We start from the raw sequence: 12,925 nt of genomic DNA, 5'->3' as shown, positions 1-12,925 counted from the left end.
CTTGATATTTATTTCTAAATTGCTTTCCAAAAGGTTTGGGCCAATTTATTATCATGTATGAATACTGAATATCAGTACTTTCATTACCAGAACTGAATATAATTCTTTTGACTTATTTCATATGCAAAATAATAGTTAGGGTGATGATGATTGCATTTAAAAACATATCCACTTCTTTGATTACTCTGTACCGTGGAATATTGTTCCGAGTTTATAGCACCATCATAATTTGAGTATAAAAATTAGTACCACTTCCCACCTCTATCACAGCTCCATGACACCAGATTCTGTCCTGTTCTGCACCTAGTTCAATGCCTGCCACATAGCAGGTGCTCAACAAAGGGATAAGTTATAACTTCCCTTGCTTTTCTAGAGAAAAGTTATATACAGTTGCTGCTTAAAAATAACATGCTTTTCACTTCCCATCACTTCTGTGCCGTTTGTTCAAAGGAATAAAAGTTTGATAGGGTTTTTGAATTTCCAATGCTAAGTATGCATTAATGCCCCTGCGCTTTTCCAATCAGCTAACAAGCATCCCTGAGCATCCACAGTAAGCAGGGAGACAGGAGAGAGGCAAGCACCACGTCACCTGAGGTCACCCCACGCGGGCTCCCTCTCCCAACCCGATTCTCTCTTATGTTTGTTTCCAGCTGTCGCAGTTTTTCCCAACCCAATTCCACTAGATTAAAAGAGGATCAGAGCCTCCTCTGTGCATGTCCCTGGCCAGCTTGCAGCCAGGCAGCAGTGTGTGGAGGAGGAGACCGGCTTTGTCCCCTTCCCTCGTGGGCTACAAGAAGCACAAGACTTGCCGGGGCACTGGGCCCCTGGGACACAGAAGCTCCCCAAGCAGCCCGGCTCGTTACGGAAGCTTCAGTGACTCTGATTCACACTCAGAGACAGGCAGGCCCAGTCTCTGCCGCTGGGCTTATCCTGGAGACTGATGACTTTAATTTGATCTGAGTACTTCATACGGTGGCCCAAGTGTCCTCATCGGCACTGTCACTTGGTAATGAATCAGGAAATCAAAGGCAGGCCTCCGAGACGGCGTGATTCCCGTGTGGGGCTGTTCTCAGCTCCGGCTGCCAATTCGTCATGGAGCCTCTGAACTGTCTCCCCAGTCTTACTTGCAAACAAAGATGTGCCGTGATTCCCTCTGCCTCCAGCTAAGATGCCAGCTGCCCTCTGGAACGTGACCCCGATATACTTTTCAAGTTCAGCTGTTATTCCTCCCTGGGGCTGCAGAGGAGCCCACACACACCATTCCTGTCTCCACACCTTGGACCACACCCTATTCTCCAGTCCTCAGACTGAAGAACGCCCCCGGCCTCTCATCCTCTGATTCCGAGTCACCCAGCAAGTTCATTTCGGGCCCTATTTCCTCGAGGAAAATGTACCCGGCAGCCTCATCCCAAGGAGAACACGCTTCTCTCAATGAGAGCAAACTGTGTCTGCAACACTCAGCCTCTTACACAGAAATCCAGTCAACAACACAAAACGGTACATCTCACATCTTGTCCCCCCAACTAACATGCAGGATTCAAGCCTCAAATGTCTATGTTCCTCCCAGAGACTTGAATGCACTAGGGATTCAACAGCTGTGGAGAACATTTCTTTAATGAGAAGGAATCTCGCAGGCGTCCTGTTCTAATATAACCTTTATGTCCCTAACAACTCTGCAAACCAAACCATAATTAGGTACAAACCTAATCTGACCCCAGGGTCCCCAGCATGACGTGTGTGTGCACGCGTGTGTGGACACACTAATGTGAACATCAGTGGCGTCTTCAAAATCTGAACACAAAGGCTCGGGCCTCTCTGGCAAAGCCATCTCAGCATTTCCCTTGAAACGACTATACTGGACTTTGTAAAATCACCTCGTGTTACTTTGATTTTTCCCATATAAAACTCCTTCCCAAAGATTCCTGGAAAATCCATTTCTCGCCTGGCTCCTGTTCACGCATCCATGTCAGTAACAAAGCTTTGACAAGGGCTTGATCCAGGTGCTGCTTTTATCTGTAACACCACACGCTGACTGCTTTCATCCTGTCGCTCTGAAACACCCAGTGCCCATCAAATCTCTCTTGCCCTACAATACCGTGTTCTGCTACTACGCTAGCAGAGTTTTCAACCAACCTTTTTTACACATTATCGACTTTTATTATTAACTCGAGGAGAGGAGCTGATAGATGTATTTAACACGTATGCAGTTGAAATGTATCTGTATCACAGCTGCAGACTACAAACCATTTAAGGCTATCAAGAATTACCTCATTAATAAACGCTACCAGTAATAGGTGGAATGTCCGATTTATTTACCCAATGGCTAATTTAATCTTCATAGTTTCCTAGAAAAAACCATATATGTGGAGTCAGACAAAATATAAACTATGCTTCTGTTTTCTCTCTTGCTTACAGGCTAATATTTATCTTCTGTACCTCTACATTTTTTTTCAAAGAAACATGGAAGCATTCTACATAAATACACATGAATCTAGGACTTAATTAAGAAAGAGCAAAAAATAAGATAGTGAAATGGAACCAGGTGCGGCAAATAAGACAGTGAAATGGAACCAGGTGTGGCAAATTGCATTTTACAAAAATGGATGCAACAATATCTCCCATTCCACAAGCTCTTCTACAGTGTGACCTTGACATTCCGCCCATCAAGAGGTAGCGTATGTGCCCCCTTTTCCTTGTTGGGTGGGGGGACAGGGGAGGGGGGACAAGGAAAGGCAATTCAGCTTCTTCCTTGTCCAGTGAAATAGTTGCACTTGGAGTCCTGAGCTGCTACTTAAGAAAATTATCCTGAGGCAGCCATGCTGTGAGAAAGCCCAAGACACATATAAGACCAGCAGTGCTGGTCTTCTTCCCAGTCCAAGCAGCAGACACGTGAGTGAAAGAGCCCTCGGGTCATCCCAGGCTCCAGCGGTAGAGTCCTCCCCAGCCTTTAGGTCTCCCCAGTTAAGGCCCCAGACATCATGGAGCAGATTCACATTATCTCCACTGTGTGACCTTTGGGGATTTCTGACCCATGGAATCCATAACCTTAATAAAACGTTTTACTCCACTAAATTTGGAGTCGTCTGCTCTGCAGCAGTAGTGACCAAAACATCTAGAAATGATAATTCACAGACTTGCTTAACATTCGCCTGATTCCTTTGCTATTCTAAGAGGCCTCAATAAAACAACCGTCCTACGGAAGCAGGATCACTGTGCTGCTCCAGAAGTCAAACAGCACGCCTTTGGATGCCAGCTCTGCCACTAAGGAGATGTGTGACTTTGGGAACAATAATATCTGCATAATGCTTTACCTTCTACAAATATCTTCTCACATTTATAATTTCATTTATTCTTCCAAAAAACCCTGTGAAGTAGAACAAGCGTTCCACTCTCTCAACCTCAGCTTCCACACCATAAAATGAGGACAAGCTCTGTTCTAACGACCTCATAAAGGCTTTTGTAAGATTCAAATGAGGTATTATAAGCGAACGCACATTTGAAGGGCAAAAAATAAGGATTTGGCAGCTCAGGAGACAGAAATGTCAACACAGGCACAACATATCAATCTTTTGTCAGAACTGCAGACTCAACAACTACACGAACACATGCTCTAACGTAGACTTCATATTCTTGCCACCCCAGAAAAAATAAATTTGATTAAAAGAAATTCTAACCTGGGAGGAGAGGCTTCCTTTTCCTGCCGAGGAACTCACAGAGACTGCTGGACTCGACCGTCCCTCCCACTGGAGGGTCACGGGAGCCTTGCAAACTGATCGCAGGTGGAGCCCCACGTCTTATATAATACATGGCAGGCATCTTGACTATGTTCACCTGGGCCACGTCACGGAACACGGAGCGCAGAGATCACTGCACCTGGCAACGGCCTCGTGCACAGGGAGTATTGTGAGGGGGAGACAGCAAAAGGGAACGAGTAGGAGAAAACAAATCCCAGTGATCAACCCCACGTGCACCTTTTGCTTCCTCTTCCAGAGAGCCTCTTTTTGGAACAAAGCTAAAGAACGAGATGTTTCATGCCAACAACAGGACTGATCTCTGAAACTGAGAAGGGAGTGTCAAAAAGAGGAATGTAAATTGCCGGAGAGTGTTTAACGCTTGCCTGTGGGTCCATAACTCAGCTTGGAGAGAGCAAAAAACACTGTACCAAGAGTCTGAAGACCTGGGTTATCACTCCAGTTCTGCCACCGACTAATTGTGAATCTGTCACTACTGGATCACGAGCTCCTTGAGAGTAGATCTGCATCTTGACCGTCACTATACCCCTCGCAGTAGCATGGCTAGCCTATAGATGTCCAAGAAATGCTCATTCAATTAATGAATGAAATTCATTAATGTAACAAATGTACGGCATAGGGAATATAGTCAATAATATTGTAAGAACTTTGTATGGTTAACAGATGGTAACTAGACTTATCATGGTGATCATTTCATAATGTATGAAAATATCAAATCACTATGTGGTACACCTGAAACTAATAAATATTGTAAATCAATTACATGTCAATTTAAAAAATTCAGTGGCTGAGAGTGTGGGTTCTGCAATCGAATAGACTAAATTCAAATTCAAACTCCATCATTTGTTATCAGTTACTCGACTTCTGTCTCAGTTTCGTCATCTGGAAAATAGGGATAATAACATTCCTTTCCTGTAGCAGGCGCTCCTGATGTTCTGCCCATTCCTATCCCACCACATCCCCTGGCACAGCTGAGTTTCTAGCTAAAACTGACAGCCTCCCACCTTAAACACCTGTACCTCTTTAATCTCTGCTGGAAGGCTTTCTCTTGCACCAAAAAAGCCTGCTCAGCAGAGGCAGAGGCAATCCCAAAGTGCTAGAGAGTGATTCCCAATGTGGAGGCTAGGGGTAAATGCTCCAGCCTCCCCGGGCTCTGCTCGGGCAATTCTGACCTGTGTTCCCCAGCAGGACTGAGACCCAGTGAACTACTCATTAATATACCCTTTATTAGCTTTTCTACCTCTCACTTCCCCCCTCCCACTGCAAAAAAACTCAATTGTGCTTCTTAAATAAATTATCTGCACTCAAGGCCTTATCTCAGAGTTTTCATTGGGGGTGTTATGGACGGAACTGTGTCCTCCCCAAATTCATGTGTTGAAGCCCTGACCCCTAGTATCTCAGAACATGGCTGAGATAGGGCTTTAGTAGGGCTACTAAAGAGGTGATTGAGTTAAACTGAGGCTGTTAGGGTGGGCCTTACTCCAATCTGACCGCTGTCAGAAGAGGTCAGATTGGAGTAGAAGAGGAAATTTAAACAAAGAGGCACCAGGGATGCACACACAGAGAGAAAGGATATGTTAGAACACAGCAAGAAAGCAGTCATGTGCAAGCCAAGGAGAGGGGCTTCAGGAGATACCAAACCTGCTGACACCCTGACCTTGGACTTCCAGCCTCCAGAACCGTGAGAAATACATTTCTGTTGTTTAAGCCACCCAGTCTGTGGTATTTTGTTATGGTGGCCCAAGCAAATGAATATGGGAGAAACTCCAAATAAGATACCACCTCATGAAGTTATCATGAAGAATAAATAAGACAATATGTCTACGGTACCCAGCTCACGCCTGGAATAACTCAATACCTGGCTGTTGTCACGATTGTTAGTATCATTAGCTAGTAGTGATGGGAGGAGGAGGAATAGCTGTGTCGTCATCATCACCATCTATAAAATAATCATTGCTCTGCTACGATATCTCAAAGGGTAGTTGTGAAGCGCAAAGAAGAGAGCAGATGTGGAAAGATGTTACGTGTTTAACATTTACTTACCCTGGACTTCCCTGGCGGTCCAGTGGTTAAGACTCTGTGCTTCCACTACAGGGGGCACAGGTTCAATCCCTGGCCAGGGAACTGAGATCCTGAATGCCATGGCATGGCCAAAAAAAAAAACCCACATTCACTCACTCTTTCATTCAACAAACTTCTATTAGGATCAACCCCAGGCACTGGGCTAGGTGCTGGAACTATAGAATACCATGCTGTCCGGTACTATGGACATTAGTCATGTGCAGCTTTTTTTAAATTTAAATTATTTAAAATAAAATACAATTTAAAATTCAGTTTCCCAGTCACGTGTCACATTTCAAGTGCTCAAGAGCACCTACTGGCGACTGTATTGAACAGTAGAGAAAATATTTCCAACACTGAAGAAAGTTCTGTTGGACAGAAGTGGTAGAGGAAAAAAAATAAATTTCTACCCTCGATCATTCTTAATCAACCACAAATGCTATCTGATAACGATATTTCTGGAAATGGACTCCAATGTCCACTCCGTGGGAGGTCAGTCTTTGCTTCTGAAGGACAGTACAGTAATTCTAGACATCCAAGTTCTGAGAATAGGGGGTGGCTATTCAGATCACTGCCAATAATAGCAAGGACATTCTTTCATTCATATAATGCGACTGAATGCCTACTCTGTGAGAGTGATGTTGCTGGGGGCAGCAGGGCACACAAAGATATAAAAGCCACAGATTCCAGTCTTAAGAAGCTTATAGTTTCATATTAGGAATAATAGATATACACAGATAGCTGTAAGATATAGAAGATTGAAAATAGCCTCATGTGAAAAGTGACTCTCCTAACAGCAGCTAGTATGGGTGAGCACTTAGCATGTGCCGGCCTGGAGCCAACAGCTTTATAGACATTTTCTCGTTGAATTGTAACCATCACCCTAGTAGGTACGCTGTTATCATCTTCATTTTACAGAAAAGGAAATGAAGCACAAAAAGATTAAGGACCATGCCCAGAGTCACGCGGTTTATAAGTGTTGAACCCAGGCAGCCAGATCCAGGGTCAGTGCTCTGCATTGCTACTAGTTAAGATGGCAACAGCATGGCTCATGGTGGAACGTCAACAAATCTGAAATCATGGGAGGACCCACTTGGAAAAACAAAAACTTATGCCCCAACTCCTACACACCTGTCTTAGCTTGGGTTCCCTCCAAAGCAGAGTGAATGCCAAGGACTAGGGCGCAAGAGTTTTATTTGGCAGATGATCTGAGGATGCAGGCATGAGGGAGGAGGGAGAATGGGATACGGAAGGAAGAGAAACCAATGTCAGGGTACATTACTGAGATCGCTGCTGTGAGCAACAGGGAATCACTGCCACACATACAGGATGCCTCCCATGGCTGTCCACCTAAAAGACAGAAAACTTTAGCCACCAACATTTAGCCAACAGCTGCCATCCCTCACTGGCTGAGAATTCCCCCAGAGTGTCAACATCACCCTGCTTCGAGTCCGCCCTGCACAGCCATGCAACGCCTATGACCTCAAAGAGAACCTGAGGCAGAACGCAGGAAGATTCATGTCACAGCCTTGCACACCATGCAGCACAAGGTGAATCTAGAACTGCCCATGCAGCTGCAGCTGATTCAGAGGGAGGTGATAGGATATAACATGGGCATCAGGACATCTACTGTACCACTCAGATTTCTCCTCTTTGGTTTCATTCAATTGATTTTTCCAAGCACAGATTTGTAGCCTAGGAATTAGGGATGCCTTGGCTAAAAGAGGACACCAGCCATACCCTCATGGAGCTCACAGCCCAATGGGAATTCGTTTCTGACCAGTTTTCAAGCAGGAATCTTCCCAGTGTCCGTCCACCAGAGTGCTGGGACCTGCACTGGAGGACCACCCACTGCTGTACAAGCCACTGAGATCCTTTTCTGGTTACACAACAGCTTTCATAAAAACCGGCTGGGTCCCAGCAGCTACTGAGCATTTCCCTCCTGAACTTTAGTTGACAGAATTTCATTACTTTAAACTCATTTCAACTACCAGAAAAAAATCGTGCACTTTTCCACTGGGCCCAAAACATTACTCAGAAAGAAATGAATAGGAGGGAGAGATGGGAAAACCCACAGACGAAATATCATTAGGATTGTCGGTTCCAGAGCCAGGCTGCCTACGTTGTCATTTCATCTTCGTGCGTATTTACCCAAGGCCCTTCAGTTCCACTCTGAGTTTCAAAGTTTGAAGTTTTCTTGAGGAAAGAAGGAAGATGAGAAAATCCACTTCATTCAAGTCTAAGGTTTTCACTCAAAGTTTGGCAACTTCTTCATGTCAATGAACTCCAGGGGTGAAACTTCTCATGGGAAATAATAAATGTTTTTAAACAGGAGAGGGGGAGAGTCTAAACAAGACATAAAAATTAAAGCACTGAATTAGAATCAACTTCTGTTGAGACAGTACCTTTAAAATCTCTTTCCAAAGGGAGCTGTGATTTGAAGCATTTTGCAGAAGGTAATTAGTGACCACTGAAATACAAGGAGGTATGATGGGCAGTGTCCCTCAAAGGTCTTAGGAAAAAAGACATTCAATGCGGTCGTGTCCACACTCAAGAATTTCCAACCCTCATTATATTGATTTCTTTAGTACATTTCTGACAATACCCCATTGGTCAGCTTCCACTCCTAGGACCACACCATTAGCCTAGTTAAATCCATCATTCAGAGGTTTGTGCTAAAGAGACCAAAGTTTATAAATTAGTTCTATATTCAACCAGTTTATTTTGTTCCATTGTTAAGACTGTTAACCTGCAACATGAGCTTACAATATAGGCAACTGATCGCAATGAAGGTGAAGAGGAAGAGAGACCAGTGGAGTCAGTTCTCAATACTGCAAAGACATACGTTTTACCATGTCAGGGCAGGACATGACAGTTCTGTCACCTTCTTTTCAATCCTTGTCCTTCTCTTTCCTTTTGTCTTATTATTTTAGTTAAGTCCTACATAACAGTGTGAAATAGAAGTCATAAAAATGGATATCCTTTTATATTTCCTAACTAGTGTTTTAAAAATTCCATCATTAAGTATGATATTTGATATAGGACTTTGGGGGATTAGATCTGTCACATCTAAGAAAATTCCTATTCCAGTTTTGCTGGGGTTCTTCTCTAAATATATGTTAGTGTTGAATTTTGTGAAAGTTTCCTATGATTTTTCCCATGTATTCATTAATAATTCTGCGTAGGTTATAGAAGTACAGCATCAAATCCAGAAAACTCTAACTGATATTTGGTCCTCAAGGCCTTTTACATTTCTAATCAGAGATTGTCAATTGGGGTTTGGGGCTCCCCATGAGGATGCTTATTAAGAAGTAAAATATTTATTCACTTCAAATACACACCTCCCATTACCATATTAGGATTCTGTAAAGGAGAAAAAGACTAAAGACTTTTGTGGAATTTCATCCTGTACTCCATATGATTTTAAGTAACATTTCACCTTAGCAGGATCTTGTTTATTTTTATATGTCCAGTTGGTAAAAACAAAAGCAGAAAAATAAACCTTCCCGCCCCCCCTTAATTGGGCAGGGTCAGTGTTATAGTCATCAAGATAAAGGTAGACTATGCTTGGTTTCATCTCCTGACATACTCCTAGCCTCTTGAAAACCCCCTTCGGACTGGAAGCCATAAATCAGCCTCAGAAACCAATAGCAGATTAGATATACTGGAGTCCACCTCTCTTCCCCTGGTGCCTCCAATTCAGGAAATATGGGGCCAACACAGCTCTGAAAAAATTGGGCTTTTTAGAAATTTTAAGGACACTGGCTTAACCCTCCTGGTGGCTCTAAACCACAGATACTTTCTTTTTTTTTTTACATTTTTATTTATTTATTTATTTTTGGCTGTGTTGGGTCTTCGTTTCTGTGCGAGGGCTTTCTCCAGTTGCGGTGAGCGGGGGCCACTCTTCATCGCGGTATGCAGGCCTCTCACTATCGCGGCCTCTCTTGTTGCGGAGCACAGGCTCCAGACGCGCAGGCTCAGCAGTTGTGGCTCACGGGCCCAGTTGCTCCGCGGCATGTGGGATCTTCCCAGACCAGGGCTCGAACCCCTGTCTCCTGCATTGACAGGCAGATTCTCAACCACTGCGCCACCAGGGAAGCCCCACAGATACTTTCTTATATGAGTTGCTCATGTCTGACACTTGGGCTCAGAGGAAAATAATTTCCACTCCACATGGCTCTGGGTGGTAGCTGCCCCAGTCTTAGCTCTGCCTTTCATTTCTCTTGACCTTACATTCCTCTTCTGTAACAGACAACAATCGAACCCTACAATGCACTGATATCCAGGCAATATTTCTAGGAATCACGGCATATTGACAGCTTTCACCTCTCTTCTAGTCTCTCCCGTTGGCCCACCCCTCCTAGGACGGTGTGTCCCTCTATCCAGGCTGAACCATACGAAGAACACAAGGACAATGGAGAAGTTATGACTATTTCATTTGCAAGTGAAGGAATGCACACTAAGTGGCTTATGCAAAAACAGACTGGCGTAACTGAAAGTCCAAGGAGCAGACAATCTTCATGCACAACTGGATCCAAGTGCTCCAAGAATGGTGTCAGGAACGGGCTCCTCTCCTCTTCTCCCTGCCTCTTGGCTCAGCTCTGTTCCAGGCTGGCTGCATTCTCTGGCAGCTTTCCCCATGCCGGCTTCAGCTGGCATTAGGCTCTCAGTAGAAAGAGACCATCTCTTTCTCAATAGTTCCACCCAGAGTCCTGGGGAGGCTCTCATTTCTGCTTGTGTCATGTATTCTGTATCAGCCAGGGTCTTAACAGGAAATAGTTCACTTACACTGGATGATTTGAGGAGAGTTTAATCAAGGGGCTATTCTCAAATATGGAGGCAGTGTGTAGGGAAACCACAGGGAATGGAGGCACTCTTGTGCCATACACTGGGGATTTATTATCTGTAGGTCTTGAAACAGAAAGAGCTGTCTGCCAGGAGCTGCAGCCTTTGGTGGAGGTCTACAGTGAGCCCATGATGAATGTGTGGCTTGCTCTTGATCTCCTTCCTCCCTCTGCTGTCTTGCCAGTGTTTGGTAACAGCAGAATCGGGCTAGAAGCCAGACGATAATGGAGCTCGCCAATGAAGTCTATACTGGCCAACGTCTTAGGGCATAGCAGGGGAGAGAAGGGTGGAGAATGGATTCAGAGATCAAATGGAAGATATCCATATCCATCTCACCACGCTCATTCCTGAATCAGTCCCGATGGCCAGGGGAAAGTCCTTAGACCTGAGTCTCTGCCTGTCCCTGGAGCTGAGGGTGAGGTCAGGCTTACCTCAAAGAAATGAACTGGGAGCATTTGCCTGCATGTATGTGTGTGTGCATGCATACATGCGTGCATATACTTCCTCGGCAGATATCAAAGTGCATTACCAGAAAAAGGAAAGGATTCTGGAATGGCAAAAATAGCCGGAGACCACCACAGGGCAAATGCATTTCTCTTGGACTTGTTCCAACTGATCTTACAGATCTACCAATATTTTTCTTTGGCCTTTTCCTTGCAGGCCTAGAGTGAGGCTTGATTAGCAGAGATAGCCCTGGCAGCTGAGGGTCAGCCTCCTCACCTTACATGAATTTGGTCATGATCTCCAGCCAAAGGTCCATCCCGCATGCAAAGTTCCCTGGAAAACATACCGCACACACTGACTGACAGCCTGGCCAAAGTGATGCCTTCAATTTGAGTTGACCCTCGGTTCTCCACTGCTGCCTTCAAGGCTTGTTCATCCTGGGCCTGTTTGTGCTGGCCTTCTCCCCATCACTTGATGCCCAATGCCAGTTCTTTCTCTCCATCCCCAGTCCTAGACCCAGATAACAATTTTCAACTCTGTTTTCCATTCCATGTACTACTTCCCATTTCAGGCGCTCAGATCCAGAATCCCAGTGGGATTAATAAAGCCAAATAAAGCCCATTTTTTTAGCCAGTTGCCCCAGGATACTATGCTGCTGGTGCTGAAAGATGGAATTCTAGGGACTCCAGCTCTAAACAGCTTCCCCATCCTGACACACGCATACAACAAGGATTATGCCCTTTTCCAGGGTTCAGTAGACAACATCATCATAGCCTACACAGCAGTCACTTGGCAAGGAAACACGCTTAATATGGTGGTCACAGAGGAGTGACAGGAGAGGAAGAACAAAGAGGGACGGAGAGAAGACCCTGGGGAGAAACTACTCAGTGTAATTCTGAGCTCTGCTGAAGTCGGACCTTCAAACGCTAGACCAAAAATATCCCCTGAATCTTACTAACTTCAAACCCATCATCCTCCCCATCCCTTCTCCTCTGTCCCCCAAGAGAGAGGAATAAGTGGGACCTATGCTCTTAAAGTGACAAGCAAAATGGAGATACCCTTTCTCAGGAAGACAGCAAAACACCTGTCATTGTTTACATGACACACTGAGGGTATATCTTTAGTAGAATCATAAATATTCTCCTGTCTCGGGAGGGAGATTCAGCACTCACCACTCTTGTTGTTATGGCAGATGAGTGGTTTTCATAACTGGAAATAGCAAGTCATTGGTTTGTTGGGTCTTCTTTTTTCAGGGCCAGAAGTAATATATATTCTTTCCCAAGGATTTTTTTCTTGGCCATTGTAGGCCTCCCTTAGGCTGCCCGTTTCTTGGTTTCCCTGAGACTACAATAGTCTCTCTTTACTCTCAGTTGTATAAGGAGCAGTTGATTCTTACTAAACTCATGGGGCTGCATGACCTTGGGCAGGTAACCTAACCATGTTTGCCTCAGCTGCCTTATTTATGACATAGGGAAAATAATCAGGCCTACGTCACAGGGCAATTGTGAAGATTAAGTGAGATAGTGCAAGTAAGTTCAGAACACTGTGTTTGGCATTAGAAAATGCTGGTTCTTACTATTGAAAAGGAAAATATGAGTTAAGCATATTTTATAATAGGCATCAGGAGTTCAGATGGGGTAAGCTGAGAAGGTTCTGTGAGCTAGACCTGAGAACTCAGGTGAGAGTCATTCCTCTGCCCCACCACTTCTGTTTCCTGATTTGTGTCTTGGTTAATACTTGGTTTGTTGCACTTTCCCTCCATCTGCTCTTTCCAGGAGGACTGCAATGATAGTAGCGGTGCCATGAGGTCAAGGACTGTGGCT

At 44.6% G+C, this 12,925-nt stretch overlaps 1 long non-coding RNA gene across 1 annotated transcript in view; it reads right to left on the bottom strand.

Annotated features, from left to right (window-relative positions):
• Window positions 1–4,747, bottom strand: part of LOC309642191 — a 378,428-nt gene extending 373,681 nt beyond the window's left edge. The window contains exon 1 of the long non-coding RNA XR_014253036.1: window positions 3,675–4,747. This is a non-coding gene — a long non-coding RNA (uncharacterized lncRNA). The remainder of the gene's footprint in view (window positions 1–3,674) is intronic.
• Window positions 4,748–12,925: the final 8,178 nt, after the last annotated feature.

Source organism: Balaenoptera physalus (assembly GCF_965194825.1).
Source record: "Balaenoptera physalus genome assembly, chromosome: 14".
In the NCBI taxonomy this organism is placed as follows: Eukaryota; Metazoa; Chordata; class Mammalia; order Artiodactyla; family Balaenopteridae; genus Balaenoptera; species Balaenoptera physalus.
The sequence above is the reverse complement of the archived record's forward strand: the minus strand, read 5'-3'. Positions and strand labels throughout refer to the sequence as shown.